This window comes from Phoxinus phoxinus (genome assembly GCF_949152265.1).
Source record: "Phoxinus phoxinus genome assembly, chromosome: 1".
Classification (NCBI taxonomy): domain Eukaryota; kingdom Metazoa; phylum Chordata; class Actinopteri; order Cypriniformes; family Leuciscidae; genus Phoxinus; species Phoxinus phoxinus.
In genome coordinates, this window is record NC_136876.1 from 1,191,660 (window position 1) to 1,205,341 (window position 13,682).

The window sequence follows — 13,682 nt, forward strand, 5'->3', positions numbered from 1 at the left end:
GTACACTTAGTACACAACACTATAGATTTAAAAATCGTGCTTCCCCTTGTTAATTGATTTCATGGAAACAGACACCAGTGATTTTGCCAAGATATCTAATTTATTTTACCATTTTATATAAGACATAAGGGAGAGAACGGATCAGCAACAGATCTTCATTGCATCTCAGTTTCTCTCTCTCCGCCTAAACAAAGAGCTTCAGTTCATATAGGCGGAAACATGTGGTTTCCATTAACATAGCATAGCAATTAACTGCATACATTCCACTCCAGACACACACTCAAAATCTCCCAAAGTCTCTCTCACTCACATATGCATTCAAAATGGTATGTGAACAGTATGATTCATAAAACACAATGATTACAAATGATTATGAATGTATATAAAAAGTATAAAAGGTATAAAACAGATACATAATACTTCTGATTATGAATATTAATTAAAAAAAAAAAAAATACTAAAAACAACATTAAAAATGTGAGATGTAAGTCTTCAACACACACACACACACACACACACACACACACACACACGAGTACACTTAGTACACAACACACACGAGTACACTTAGTACACAACACACACACACGAGTACACTTAGTACACAACACACACACACACACGAGTACACTTAGTACACAACACACACACACGAGTACACTTAGTACACAACACACACACACGAGTACACTTAGTACACAACACACACACACACACACGAGTACACTTAGTACACAACACACACACACGAGTACACTTAGTACACCACACACACACACACACACACACACACGAGTACACTTAGTACACAACACACACACACACACAAGTACACTTAGTACGCAACACACACACACACACACACACACGAGTACACTTAGTACACAACACACACACACACACGAGTACACTTAGTACACAACACACACACACACGAGTACACTTAGTACACAACACACACACACGAGTACACTTAGTACACAACACACACACACACACGAGTACACTTAGTACACAACACACACACACACAAGTACACTTAGTACGCAACACACACACACACACACACACACAAGTACACTTAGTACACAACACACACACACACACACACACACGAGTACACTTAGTACACAACACACACACACACACGAGTACACTTAGTACACAACACACACACACACACGAGTACACTTAGTACACAACACACACACACACACACACGAGTACACTTAGTACACAACACACACACACACAAGTACACTTAGTACGCAACACACACACACACACACACACACACGAGTACACTTAGTACACAACACACACACACACACACACACACACGAGTACACTTAGTACACAACACACACACACGAGTACACTTAGTACACAACACACACACACACACACGAGTACACACAGTCCCTTTTACTCAACCTTTCTATAACATTTTGTTCCTGAAAGCTTATCTTTACTTATGCATTTCTAATAGCTTGGGTTAAACTCTTTTTATTTCAATATGCAAAGCTTAATTTGATTATAACAAAATAAAACATATGGATTAAGAGAAAATTATTTAACACCATTAGTAAGAATACTGATAAGAAATAAAACACTTCTAATGAAACACTTCTATATAAAATTTCCATTACAACACACACAAACACACAGACAGACACACACACACACTCACGCACACACTTCACTACATACACACACATACTCTTGTTTTCTTTAATACTTTCTTAATTAAACAATCTGCAGTGCAGTAACAAGAGTTTCTTTATTTTCCCATGTGTCTGGTTTCTTCTATACTCCATCTCCTGTTACCAAACCAATCACTGAACACACAGTGACCTCTAGTGGTGTTCTCAGGTAACAACATCAACTGATATCATTACATCCCCCTTTCTTTAAAGAAAACATTACACAGTAAACAATGTTGTTCTATATGTCTAAATGTACATTCAGTATAACATCTTAACTCAATGTTTGTACACACCTATCAAACTAATGATACACAGTTACACTAAACTAAATAACCTTTTCATTGCTACAACTTTGAGCAATTTCTCACAAATTCAGTCTCTCAGGTTTTCTAATCTGTCGTGCAGATCTTCTGAGTGCAACTGTGTGACTGTGTGATGTGTGACTGTCTGTGTTTGAGTTAGTGTCACATTCATCCTTTGCAGACAATGCAGTTTTCAGACTCAGATTCAGGATTGCTTTGATTCAAGACTTGCGACTCTTTTTCAGTCTTTAACAAATCACGTCTGTTTCTTCGGAGAACTTGCCCATCATTTGTCTTCACCTGAAAAGATCTCGGAGCTGCCTCTTGCATGACCACAGCTTTCTTGCCCCAGTTCTCCTCATTTCTGATTCCCACAACATCATCCGTCATCAATGGTTCAGATGATGTGCAGCTCTGTCATAGCAGAACTTCTCTTCAGTTGGTGGACTTCTGCTGTGACGTCACATGTCTTCTTTGCTGTGAACAACATGGCAATGTAGTGCGGAGTCTTCGATTCCTCCGCATCTCAGCTGGAGCCATCCCACATCCCAATGGAGACGTTCTGTAGTTGAGCAAAGCGAGGTACGGATCAGACTCACTATCCGCAGCTTTTTCCAGAAGTTGCTTGAGAACATGAACACCTTTCTCAGCCTTGCCATGTGACTGAGCATATTCTGGACTCGAGGTCACATGTGTGAAGTCATATTGCACTGAGAAACCTTGCCACTCGGTGCTACTAAAGCATGGACCGCTGTCACTCATGACAGTGTGTGGTGTTCCAGGTCTTGCACACACTTTGTGGACATGTTAGAAAGTAAGGCTAGTTCAGGATAGTGTGAGTAATAATCAATCACCACTAAATACTTGTTACCTTTCAGATGGAAGAGATCATTCCAGCTTTCTCCCAGGCTGATGTTGGGAAGTCTGGTATCATCATTGGTTCTTTAATCTGCTTGCTTCTGAATGTCTGACATGTGTCACACTTTTTCACCAGATTCTCAATGTCTTTGTTCATCCCAGGCCAGAAGACTGTGTCTCTCGCTCTCCTTTTACACCTTTCCATTCCTAAATGACCTTCACGAATCCTGCTTAACATGTCTTGTCTTATGCCTGGCTCACACTACAGGAGTTTTGGGCCGATTTATGCCCGATTTCCCCCTCCCGAGAATCGGCGAAAAAATCTTGTCGAGGGCCTCGATCGGTTGCGATGTTCGGCACAGATTATCTGGTAATGTGAGGCGTTCACAGATCGAATCTTGCCCCTCCCGATCTGCTCTCACACAAATCGGGCTCGCCCCGATCATATCAAACATGTTTGATATTTATCGGGATTAGCAAGATTGTGATTACGTCAGTACTGTCACAATAGCCAATAGGAAACAAGTCTACGACGAGACGGAAGTGACAGACATTTCTTACCTGCATTTCTTGCTGAAGAACTGACAATCCATGTTCAGTCCGTCTCCCCAACCATTTTCTCATCCACACTCGTTTATTCTTCCGCTTTTTCTCACAACAAACGATCATTAAGCGATTTTCAAATCTTGTAGTATGAGCATGTTTAAGATTTGAGGTAAGAAAATCTGCAAAGATTCTCCTAAAGTGTGTGCTGCAACTAGATTTAAAAATCGGTTAGGATTTCAAAACTCCTGTAGTGTGAGCCAGGCATTAAGCTTTGTGGAATTACAATTCTGTTTTGTTTCAACATCACCCCATCCACTACACTTAGATCACCTCTGACTTCAGGATATTTGGAAGATTCACCTATTGGCCCTCCATTATGCATGTTGTCAACAACAGCTTGCAGTTCAGCATCTGTTCTGGTTTCTTGTGCTATCTGTGGGGATCTACTCAGGCAGGCATACAACACCGCTGCATGCATTCACTTAACATCCGGGACCATGCGATCTGTTGTAACATTTATGCGATCACCCCCAGTGTGACTTGAGCTGCATGTATGTGTGTTCGTAGAACAGCCGATCAATGACAGCAGCTTCTCCTCTTCTCTGGGGGACAGACAACGACAGTGCTCAGACTCGGCTTGTGCGTGTGTTCGTAGAACAGCCGATGGAAGGACAGCTACTTCTCCTCTTCCCTGGGGGACAGACAACGACAGTGCTCAGACTCGGCTTGTGCGTGTGTTCGTAGAACAGCCGATGGAAGGACAGCTACTTCTCCTCTTCCCTGGGGGACAGACAACGACAGTGCTCAGACAATGGTAAGTGTGACAGGATTGCGGTACTTTACCCGCCTGCGCTCTCGTTCCGGGTACAGCAGAACGGCGTCGTTGGAGAGTTCGTGAGACTGGGCTTTCGTTGACGTGAGAGATAGTGCTCGTGAATTGTGGTGCTCAGGGTGTATTGAGCTCCTCGCCACACCGTGCACTTAGGGAAACCTGGACACAGCTTTAGACAGATCAATTTGAAGGGATCGTCGTTTGATCTCACCACACTTGTGCATAAATCACTCTTGTAAATCTTCATACGTGTGTATTTCACTCTTTCAGACACTGCAAACTCACTTCATCTCCACAGTGATTAATCGACCCGTTTCTCTTCTCGCTGTAGGGTGAATGACTCAAGGAATAGTGTATTCAGAAGATTGACGTGAGCACCTCAGCGATCCTCCCAGCTGTTCCAGTTACTGCGTGTCGTTCTGTCAACCGGATAACACACACTGCCCGCAAACACAGGTTAGTCACGCACTGGTGATGGACAATCTTCACATGTGGTTTTCTCAAAGGGTAATCAAATGAAGGGTGCACTTAACTTTTCCTCGGTGTGTTATTCCAATCCTGCGGCGGTTTCCTCTCTCACTTTGGCCAGTCACTTCTCCTTTTTCTGCTGCATAATCTCCTCACTTACTTCGTGGTGCTGCTGTTCATGGTTGCTTCAGAAAACTCACTTAATGAGCATGTCTCGGGGAAACTTCACAATTGAACACCGATCAGACATTCAACCTTCAGCTTTCTCTTGTTGCGCCGCTGTCAAGACACACACTTGCCCGGATACACCTTCCCGGATACACCTGCCTCCTCACTGCTCAAACACTTCCTTTTTATGCTCCCTTTTCCTGAGCATGTGCTTCAATGAAGCGCAGCTGATTCACCTCAGCTGGCGCTCGTTATGGCCAGCAATCAAGCACAGCCAGAGTTGGGACCAATGAGGGATTTTCTTGGATATCTGGTTTTTCACCCGGTGACATAATTCTAGAAGCACGTGTCTACTCTTCACGGAGGACACAGGCTTCTGCATGGGCTTTTAACATTAATGCGATCACCCCCAGTGTGACTCGAGCTGCTGAGCTGCACTGGTAAATGCTTCAGTATGTACATTTTCCATTGAATGTTTGTGAAACATGTTTTAACCACTTTCTCTGTCTGTAGCAATGGAACGTTCACCATTTCTCTGCATGTGTTAATGCGATTTGGGACCGTTGAGCATACTGAAAAGTAGGCCTATATTTTCTAGTTCTGTTTTAGTTGACTATGCTGTTTAATGAGGTTGGTAACTAACATGCTTGGTTTCTCTTGAAAAGGGACCAGGCCAGCCACTGTTTTCTAGTAATTAATAGGCATTTCTTTATTGCTTCCTGTTGTTGGACTTTTTGTTGGTTATCCATAATTGTCACTCATGTGCCACATTCATAGTATCATGAATAGGCTCAGTACTCTCCGTGGGCATGGTCACATTAAAAGACAACGAGCTATAATGAGCAGAAATGAGAACTCGCTCTTTTTATATATGTAAGGGGCACTTATTATAATGTAGAGTGAAGTGCTGCCTTTCTAAGGAACTTTTCACAAGAGGAATAGACAAATGAAAGTACCAAAATAGTTTACTCAGAACATATAGCCGGCATTTATTGAACAACAAATATCAACAAGTATGACCTTGTTTATCTTTTCTTTGTAATGTCTTTTTAGTTGTGAAGATCAGTACTTCTCTTAGTTTTCAACTTTTTTTCACACAAGTTGGGAAAATATAAAATAAAATGACCTCAGAGCTCTGATAAAATAACCTCAAAATAATAAACCAAAGTCCATCTACCCGGGTAGTATGTTTTTTTTTAAAGTCTGGTGAGATCTCGCGCTTATCTGTACGATGCAATGAAGAAATGGTGAATAGAAGCAGTTCGTGTTGCAGGCAAGATGATCATTCGCGTCCTCTGCTCTTCTGCCTCACGTGTCCGATGGTGAATTTGTCCAATGGAACTCCCTCGCAAATCATGCATCAAAAAAAAACCAACCTGCATAGCAGGGCAACATTCAATTACTCTCTCGATAAATTTGACCAGATCTGGAAATATAACTCATATTCATGGACAGTAGTAGCTTAAATTATTTTTTTCAATCTATACATTCACTACATACATGAAACTCAAGCACTAGCATATCACGTAGTAACGTGGCTTCAACATAGCATGAAATAGCACTTCAAATCATTAAACTTATGTTCAACTCCGATTGGTTTTTAGCTTATGCAGTACATATCTCATAATACATTTTCACACAATGCATTAAACAACTGTGTTACAACCAAATAGAAAAATAAATATAACTTTTACGTGCTTAACTCATTAATCACATCTATCAAGCCATGTCTGCTAGTAACACAAATAACAAACACGTGTAAAACACTCACCGGAGAAAAATCATACAAGTGGGTAAACTCCTTGTCGTAATTTCGACCCTTTGCTCTGTTACTCCTGCCTTAGAAGTAGGTTTGGTGAGAAAACTCTTTTAACTAACTCTTAAATATGATTTTTAACTGTATTACTCATGTGTGAAATCTACATAGGCTTCAGCTCACTATCGTTCTGCTGTCCGCGATTTCTCTCTTCTTCTTCAAGAATCAGTGTAGCTGTTTTCCCTAAGTGCAGCGCCACCACTGCCACCTACTGGACAAATACGGTGTGCAGGGAAAACATAACTAAAAGTAATCAAGAAATCAGATATTAAACTAGAATAACTGTCACGGTTCGCGGGTTGGCTTGCTCGTTCTGTGTGTACTGCGCTGATCTGATTGCCTATCTGCGCTGACGAGCAATCAGATCAGTCGCAGGTGTGTCTCGTTTATTAGTCCTATATGTAGGGCTGTGTTTGTCATGTTTAGTGTCAGATCGTTTGGTTTGCTGGTGTCCTGTTCTGATCTCTGTTCTGATCTCTGTTCTGTGCAGTTCTGGTCCTGCTCTCGGTTTGCACGGATCTCCTGGTCTCGTTTCTGCCTGAGCTGGTCTGCCAGTGTTTGAGGATTATCACGGTGCATCACATTTCTCGTCTGCCCTCCTTGGATTCTACGCGGCAGTACTCGTGTCCCCTAGGACCTGCTTGGTGCCAGTTAACTGCGAGTTTCTATTTTGACTGTTTACAATAAACCTTCATTACAACTCGCTACTGGATCCGTTGTATGCTTCCTGACATAACGATCTGACCACGTTATGGATCCAGCGAGTGTTAACGAACTGAGAGAAGCCCTTTACAATAATAATGCTCGATTTGATCGACAAGACGAACAGATAGTGGCTACTGGTCGAGCAGTCCAGGCCTTGGTGGCGCAAGTATCTGATTTGACCACGCAGTTGCAACATCTTAGAGTCGAGCCTGCCCAAGCCCCCACTGCACCTAATCCACCACTCGCTGTTCCACCCACGGATCGTCCCGCCTACAATCCGGAGCCCCGTCTGCCTCCTCCTGCTGCCTCTGCTGGTGAGCCACATCTATGTCGTTCATTTTTGGCAAAATGCTCTTTGTTTTTTGCTCTCCAGTACTCTTCATTTCCCACTGAGGAATCTAAAGTGGCTTTTGTCATTACCCTACTATCTGGACGAGCGGCGCTGTGGGGAACCACCATTTGGGAGCAGGGACATGACTGTTTGGAGTCTTTCCAGACTTTCAGCACCGAGCTCAAGAAAGTTTTTGATCGGGCAGTTGCAGGCAAGGAAGCAGCCAGAGTATTAGCAGAACTATGTCAGGACCACAGATCGGTTACTGACTATTCCATTGAATTCCGGACGTTGGCTGCGGAGTGTAAGTGGAACAGCGAGGCTCAGTGGGACATGTTTCTGCATGGGTTGGCCGACCGCATCCAAAACGAGATATACACTCTGGAGTTACCGGCAACATTGGATGGACTGATTGACCTGGCTATCCGAGTAGATGCAAGATTACAACGTCGAAGTCTTCTGGTGCAGCGAGGTCGAGTTCCAGACATGGAGGTCCATCCGGTCTTCCCTTCAGGTGATGCGGTCGGTCACTCGTTCGATCCGGAACCCATGCAGGTGGGCAGATGTTACGGGCGGACGGACACCACCCTTAACATAAGGAGAGACGCACACAGATCGGCTCGTATAAAAATGTAGGGGTATTTATTAACAGAAAGGATCTCAAAAACTAGGAAGGTTATGCTACTAAAAGCAAGATCTCGCTGAAGCGGAACGTTTCTGCCGGGTGGACGTCTGGACAGCAAATTGTCAGCTGGATTCCCAGGCTCTGTGTGCGCACTTCGGTGTGCTCTCAGTAGCCTGTTATAGCGCAAGCAGGCTGCGCTCAGGTGTGGCTCATCTGTAATTAAGACACACACACACACTGCATGCACTCAAACACCTGTAGCAACAGACACCAAAGCTGGGGGACGTAACACCCCCACCCCAAAATGGTGACCTGTCGCCATATATTGAATATGACAACTCTCTTTCTGTTCTGTGTTCAGCTCACTGTTCGAACCAACCCAGACAATAGAGTTCCGGCTACACATAATCATTACCTCAAAGTAAGGCTTACCTGCACGTGAAAATGAATTATAATTAATAGAAAGGTATTATTAACAACGCCTTAACATAGGTAATTTTCAACCCAAAAGGGTCACATGCAAGTTAACTTTCAAATTATAATTTTTTTTTTATAAACAAAAATCTATATAAACTTTAAGTTTATTAAGTATCCACCCTGGATAACGCATCTGCGACAACATTGTCAATTCCTCGCACATGCACAATTTGGAGGTTAAACGGTTGGAGCAACAAACTCCAGCGCATTAACCTACGGTTCGAATTGTACATGCGACTGAGGAATTTGAGTGGATCATGGTCAGTGTAAATCTTAATTGGATGTACTGTAGAGCCTAAATACACTTCGAAGTGTTGAATGGCTAGAACTAAGGCCAAAGTCTCTTGTTCGATAGTGGAGTACTTTTGCTGGGCCGAACTAAATTTCTTAGAGTAGAAACTCACAGGATGGTCTAGTTTGTCTGCGCCTGATTGTAAAAGTACGGCACCGGCCCCTACATTGCTGGCATCTACAGCAAGCTGAAACGGCTTGTTAAAGTCTGGCGCAGCTAGCACGGGAGCAGTCAACAAGAGAGCTTTGACATTTTCAAAGGCTCTATTACAGGACTCAGTCCAGTCAAATTTAGTCTTTGGGCTCAATAAGTTAGTGAGGGGACAGACCACGGTCGAGAAGTTCTTACAAAAACTGCGGTAGTAGCCTACCATTCCTAAGAATCTGCGTAGCGCGCGCCGATCGCAAGGCACAGGAAACTCCTGAATAGCGGCCACCTTAGCCATTACTGGCAAAACATGTCCTCTGCACACTACACGCCCTAGATAAGTGATAGTGGCTTTTCCGAACTCACATTTAGCGAGATTAATTGTGAGATTGGCATTGGATAGTCTACAGAAAAGCTCTCGAAGCTGTGTAACATGTTCGGACCAATGTGCACTATATAGGACTATGTCGTCCAAATATGCCTCACAATTTGACATTCCTGCTAAAACGATGTTTACCAAACACTGGAATGAGGCAGGAGCGTTTCGCATTCCGAAAGCCATCACATTATAATGCATAAACGCATCTGGGGTCACAAAAGCTGAAATCTGTTTGGCTCTAAATGAAAGGGGCACTTGCCAGTAACCTTTTAGTAGGTCGATCTTAGTGACAAAAGAGGCGGAACCAACACGGTCCACACAGTCATCCATCCGCGGTAACGGATAACAGTCGGGCAGTGTGACGGAATTAACCCGCCTGTAGTCCGTACAGAACCGGTAAGTGCCGTCAGGTTTGCCAACTAAAAGGCACGGAGAGCTCCAAGGGCTAGAGCTAGACTCAGCTATCTTATTCTTTAGCATATACTCAACCTCTCGCTGCAGGATAGCACGCTTCTCTGGGTTTACCCTATATGGGTGCTGTTTAATCGGGCCATTATCACCCACATTTATGTCATGTTCCAGGACCGTAGTTACAGTTGGAACATCTCCGAACAACTCAGGGAAATCATTTAGTACAGATAATATGTCAGCTGTTTGAGGGGGAGTTAAATGTGGTAAATGGTTTGTCATGTCCGACAGCATAACAGAGTTATTGAGTCGACCTTCAATCACACATCGCGACGGAGGAGTAACTTCGTCATCATCCTCTACTAGTGAAGAAAGTAACACTGAAGACTCGAGTGGACCGGGTAAGTCAAGATTACGCAAGTCATTTTTAACACATTCACGCGTGTGATACGGTTTGAGCATGTTTACATGACAGACGCGAGAATGTCGTCGCCTATCTGGGGTTAAAATGACATAATCAAGATCTGATATTTTCTTTTCCACAGTATATGGTCCTCTGAAGCGTGCCTGAAACACAGAACCAGGCACGGGTAAGAGAACCAACACTTGGTCTCCTGGCTTAAACGAACGGGTTCTTGCTTTTCGATCGTACCACGTTTTCATGTTATACTGAGTTTTTTCTAAATTCTCTCTAGCGAGTTCACGTGCCCTGTGTAGTCGGGAGTGAACCTCGCTTATAAACCGTATTACGCTATGAGACGTAGGTTTGCTCAACCATTGATCTTTAATGACACTTAAAGGCGTACGAACGTTGTGACCAAACACTAGCTCTGCAGGGCTGAAGCCAGTTGATTCTTGTATAACTTCTCTAGAGGCCATAAGCATCCAAGGAACCGCATCTTCCCAGTCTGTACCCACTTCCAAACAGTACGCGCGCAGCATAGATTTTAGCGTCTGGTGGTAACGTTCAAGTGCACCTTGACTTTCCGGATGGAATGCACTAGAAAGGTGGTGCTTAATTTGGAGTGACTTCAGGACTTGAGAAAAGACACGCGAAGTAAAATTTGTTCCTTGGTCACTTTGAATGACTTTCGGTAGCCCCACAAAAGAAAAGAACTTTAATAAAGCCCTGCACACAATTCTAGCAGTGATCTTCCTCAGAGGAACTGCCTCAGGGAAGCGAGTCGCAGTACACATAATGGTTAATAAGTACTGATAACCACTTTTTGACCGCGGTAGAGGGCCGACGCAGTCAATAATTACCCTCTCAAAAGGCTCCCCCATGGCAGGTATAGGGTACAACGGTGCAGGTGGAATTATCTGGTTTGGTTTACCACTAACCTGACAGATATGGCACGTTTTACAATACTGCCGCACATCGCGTTTCAGCCCAGGCCAGAAAAAGTGACGAAGAACACGGTTGAAGGTTTTAGTCACGCCTAAATGGCCAGAAACAGCATTATGCGCGACACTCAAAATAGCGCATCTGTTTTCGGATGGTATAACGATTTGCTCAATTTCATTCCACTCATTACCTCTCTGAGGTCTCCACCTCCGCATAAGCAAACCATCTCTGACGTAGTAGCTCGGGCTCTTGTTTGCACAATCTGAAACAGTTTGAACAGCATTAAAACATGAAACAAGAGTGGGGTCTTTTTGTTGAGCATTAATAAGTTTCTCTAATGACAACGACACATCTAATTGTTTTTTCTCTTTTGTCTCATTCATTACAGGCACCTGCCTACTACGGTTCTGAGTATAAGTGGGTTCGCAGAGCCTCTCACACTCTGCAGGGTGAGCGACAAAACTGTCACTCAGATCGACGTCATCGGAAGGTATAGCATTCTGCAAGCTCTTAGTCTGCGACCTAGTGACGACACTAGCAGGAAAAACGTCAGGAAATTTTTGTGCACACTCATCAGCGCATTCTTGAGTGAGCGGCACCGACGTAACTTCAGGTGGGACGTCACCACGGCTCCACACGTTTCCACCGGCTAGGTCATTGCCAAGAAGAAACGTGACACCGGGGATTGGTAAAGAGTCTTGCACACCCACAACGACGTCACCACACACTAAACTTGAATCAAGATGGACGTAATGTAAGGGAACATCCAGAAAACCCATCTCGATTCCCCGAACAAGGACACTACTTCCAGTTGCAGTCTTTTCAGACAATGGTAATAAGCCGCGAAGGAGGAAAGACTGCGCAGCGCCTGTGTCTCGCAAGATGCGCACAGCCACAGCCTCCTCACCAGGCACAGATACGGTACCGTTTGTCATAAAGGGCTCGTACATGGACTGGGTTTTCTCCAACTTTAACTCTGCAGGAAGGACGGGCGGAATTTTCTTAGAAGAACTAACGAGACCCATTGGTTTTGTAGACTGTTTTTTCTTCAATATTAAACAATCTGCCACAACATGGCCAGGCTTTTTACAATAAAAACAGTGTCTGTCCTCTTGTTTTACTACACTCTTTTTCGCATCTACTTCAGTGGTCATAGAGGGGTTAACTTTCAAGCGAAAACGTTCTCTGGTGATGTTATGCGTTAAAACATATTCGTCAGCGAGTATAGCAGCTTCTGAAATGGACTTGGCTTTCTGCTCAGCTAAATAGGTCGCCACAGCAGGTGGCAGACAGTTCTTAAATTCTTCTAAAAGAATCAATTCACGCAATTTCTCCTGATTATCAACCTGCTGTGATGAGCACCAACGATCAAACAAGGCTGCTTTATCTCGACCGAATTCTACAAAAGTTTGTCGCTCGGTTTTTTTTAAGTTCCTAAACTTCTGTCTATATGCTTCAGGGATCAGCTGATAGCACCTCAAAACTGACGCTTTCACGATTTCATAATCACCGCTCTGCTCCACTGTTAGAGTCGAGTAAACCTCCTGCGCCTTCCCCACTAAAACGCATTGCAGGAGAAATGCCCACGCAGGTTTTGGCCAATTTAAATTGGTCGCGACACGTTCAAAGTGTGGAAAATATTTTTCCACATCTCTTTCCACAAAAGGTGGCACAAGTCGAATGTGGCGAGTGACATCAAATGAAGTAGGGTCAGAAGGAGCGACACCCTCCCTCTGAGCCTCGATTTCTAGCTTTCTTAATTGTAGTCGATTTTCAAGTTCATACTCACGTGCCTGCGCTTGCATACGCTCACGCTCAAACTCGATTTCTTTTTCTTTAATACTTAACTCTCTCAACCGAATCTGCAGTTGTAATGCTTCTGTAGTCACGGGAGTTTGTTTCTCTACAGGCAAAATGCCCTGACTAACCAAAGCAGCTTGTAAGACGGCCTTGATTGTGTCTTTGGTACGCTTTTCAACTGACGTGAGCTCAACTTTATAAGTTACAGCTAAATTTAATAACTGCTCTTTCGAAAATTTCAAAAGCAATTCATTAGATGGTTCTTTAATAAATGCTTCCTCTGTTGCCATTTTAACGCTAGCAGACGTTTAGAACGCGCACAATATCAAGAAATATATTTTTTTTAAACGCGAGAAAACGTTTAAAATACTTACTAAAGTCAAGTACAAATAATAATGAGGGAGAAGGAAAAAAAACTCACCAAAGCAGTTTCACTGCAACAAAGCTACAAGGTAGCTAATATCTAAAGTGGTCAAA